At 40.2% G+C, this 3704-nt stretch overlaps 1 pseudogene; it reads left to right on the plus strand.

Annotated features, from left to right (window-relative positions):
- The first annotated feature begins 1775 nt into the window (after window positions 1-1775).
- LOC147889367 (wall-associated receptor kinase-like 20 pseudogene) lies at window positions 1776-2885 on the plus strand (annotated as a pseudogene).
- Window positions 2886-3704: the final 819 nt, after the last annotated feature.

Here is a 3704-nt window from a genome sequence, read left to right on the forward strand (position 1 = left end):
ATTTCCACTTCAAGAACCTTAGCTCATATACAATATTCTAAGTAGTTAAGTAATAATGATTTGAAGTTGAAATTGATGACCGTGCACTTCACAACTATCTTACCTTTTTTCATTGTCTTTAATTTATTTGGTAATTTATTGAGTCTCTTCCTGCTAGATTCACTAAAATGGGAGACACTTGATGTCTCTAACAACAATCTCTCTAGGCAACTTCCTACTCCACTACCTACCAACCTTTAAGAATACTACCTTCTTTTCTCACAATGTTGCACTTTGTGGTGGGTCCTTCTACCTTGTTCCCTTAGCATGGTGCAAATCACATAGGATTGCAATTACCCTTTACAAGCATACAAATTTGGTAAGAGGCAAAGGCTATAAGCTTGATTTGGGTACACATCTATAGCAAATACTTCCATGTGAAGTGTTAAAGGCTATAAGAGATGGTGATTGTAGCAATATTTGAAGGAAAAACATGCATCTTTTTGGTAGGTCTAGCCGTGATGCGTTTTTATTACCATTACTGTAGTGATTAATTTTTGGATTTGGATTGAAAATAGTGGCTATGACAATCATATTCTATTTTTAAGACTTCCTTGAGCCAACCTTCCACCTTCTGATGTTATGTTTTGACTCTTGACTATGCTTGTAAGCACAGTAGTGCCACTAAGTTTGTATTGCATTCCATGCTTCTAATTACTAAAAGTCCATATCTTGGTGATGTCATAGATGAGTCAGTCTTAGAAGTTCCACATTTAGTTTTCCTTTGTGGTCTACCCCTTTGGATAATGCTTGAGATGTAATAAAGTTTCCCTTTTGTACAAGATTGAAAGGATAATTTATTTTGCACCCTTTCAATGCTTGCTTAAATATTTCAATCAAAAGGTGTGGATGTTCCATGTAAGATAGTTGTTTTTCCATACTTATTTTATAGACATTATAAAATAAGTTGAGTTTGATTTTAGCATCAATGCTTTCCTTAGTAATTAGAAGCATTCCATGCTTCTAATTACTAAAAGTCCATGTCTTGGTGATGTCATAGATAAGTCAGTCCTAGAAGTTCCACATTTAGTTTTCCTTTCTACTCGACATTTGCTTCGCAGGTGCATTGGACGTTCGACTCGCAGGCAATATGTTTAGTGGTGACATCGCCGGAATGCTAGATGTAACATGCGGACATAGTCTTGACTTGGAGAGGTTTAGCCTAGACCTTTGTTATAACCCTCTCAGCATGACAAGCACAACAAAATACCCCAATCCTTTGCAGCAACTTCCAGCTCCAAAGCATTAGCTTCCAGGAAATCCTACTTGTGGCAACAATCTCACAGGCCTCACCCTACCTCGGAGGCTCAACCTAACATATTTTCACTGCTTGGAAGTCCTGGATTTGAGCGACACCAATTTGGGGGGAGAATTACTACCCGACCTCTTTACCTCCAAGTCCTTGCCTTCCTTGTCCTCCCTAAATTTATCCCACAATCAACTGAGCGGGCAGGTTCCTACTGGCTTCAAGAGTCTACTCAACTTGACATATCTCGATGTCTCTTACAAGAGTCTCTCCGGGCAACTTCCTACTCCGCTACCCCCCAATCTTTGGAATCCCGCCTTCTTTTCTCACAATCTTGCACTTTGTGGTGGCCCTCTTCAGCCTTGTCCCCTCATTAGCGACAACACAAGTCACATACGATTGGTATTACTCTTGTCAGTTGTTGCTGCATCTATCTTTGTATCCATCGGGAGCTGTTTACTCCTTGGATGGTGATGGAGTGTGTATTCTCATGAACAAAGACATTGCCACATTGATGCCTCTTTGGGAGCTCCAAAAAGCCACAACCAACTTCGCTGAGAGTTGTCAGATAGGAGTGGGAGGCTTTGGAACGGTCTACAGAGGTAAACTCAACGATGGAACCATAGTGGCCATGAAAAAGAGTAAGCGTGCAGGATCACCACAAGACAAACAACAGTTTCTGAACGAGGTAAGGATCATTTCACAATTGAATCATAGGCTCTTGGGATGTTGCTTAGAGAACAAGATTGCAGTGCTTGTCTTTGAATTTGTCTCGAATGGCATGCTTCCAGAGCATCTTCAAGCCAAGAAGGGGCAAGTTGCATTGAGTTGGAGGCAGCGCCTTCGCATTGCTCTTCAAATAGCAAATGCCCTGGCATATCTTCATTCAGCAGCCAATCCCCCAATCTACTATAGGGACGTCAAATCAGAAAACATCCTCTTAGACGAAGACCTAAATGTTAAGGTAGCAAATTTTGGAATCTCTAAGCTGGCTCCTCTAGGAGCTACTCATGTCTCAACTGCTGCCATCCAGGGCACTATCGAATACATAGATCCAGCATACTATACCAGCTTCCAAATCAATGACAAAAGCGATGTTTATAGCTTTGGCATTGTGCTTTTAGAGCTCATCTCTGCCAAACCTGTCGTCGATTTTGGTAGAACTTCCGAGGATGCTAGCCTTCGGAACATGGCAGTACCCCACATCAACAATGGGGATTTACAAGGGCTAATTGATCCAGCTCTTGTGGAGGCATACAATTCTGAAATTGTGAAGGGATCCATTCTGAGCATGGGGAGGTTAGCATTAAGGTGCTTGGCAACAAGGGCAAGGGAGAGACCGACTATGAAGGAGGTGTTGAGAGAATTACAAAGATTGTGGCTAGAGGTAGATGGCAACTTTAATGATGTGGACTACATGCAGTTAGAAATGTCACAAGGTGAGGATAAGAGTTTTCAAAATAGTAGGCATTTGCTTTGGGATTCTTCCTTGAGCGATCTAAGCATAACAACTCCAGGACACTCGGGCAGTCACAACATTGAGATGGCAGATATTTGTGAATCGAGTATGGCTCCTACTAGCTTTCATGGAGCTCCATAAGGGCTGAGTTGCCCTTCATGCTTGAGATTATATGAAACTGCTTGATGAAACTCCTGAGTATATCACTCAAAACTTGACTTTTGCAACTTTCAAGTCTTCAAGGAAAAAGTTGATTGGCATCATGTTCATCGTATCCTATGCTATAGTTTAGGTCTCACATCTTTTTCATTTTGTGCAATGTACACTAGTGGGTGCGCCGAGCATAATCCCTCAAGATTCATATCTAATGTAAGGGCCCTTGTTCCATCAGATGACAGTACATATAAAAATATGTACCTTTTAATATATTATATCTATATAAATTTTCTTGATATCAAGAGAAACCTCATTATATTTTGTACACGCTTGCTCAAATCTAAGACTGTAGTAGGGCCAGCTTTTTTAATTTTGTGTCTACCCCCATGATGCTTGAGTACTAAGATCCCATTACTTTGTATTTATGGATGTTCCTAGTTGTTTTATTGTATTGTTTCTCTTAACTTGAATGGGTGCCTTGTGAATTCACTATCACCCATCATCCATGATTTGAAATGTTCAGTTAAAGGGAGACATATTATACTTTTCTCTACTCATCATGGTGTGCGTAAAACTTCATGTAATGTTTTGTATGTGCCAACTCTTGCAAGGAAGTTTCTCTCAATATTTACCAGGAACAACATGAGGGTGGAGTTTGATGATGAGTAGGTCTTATTGAGAAATAGACAAAGCAATGTCATTATTGCTTGAGGGATTAAGGATAGTAGTCTATCTCGAATAATGCATTCTTTGATCCTGTTCAAAATTCAACAAGAATAAGGTGACAAGACTTTCCAAGCTTCC

The sequence above is a fragment of the Dipteris shenzhenensis genome, chromosome 20 (genome assembly GCF_047967505.1).
Source record: "Dipteris shenzhenensis isolate YYH24624 ecotype China chromosome 20, Dip_SZ_1.0, whole genome shotgun sequence".
NCBI classification, from domain to species: Eukaryota; Viridiplantae; Streptophyta; class Polypodiopsida; order Gleicheniales; family Dipteridaceae; genus Dipteris; species Dipteris shenzhenensis.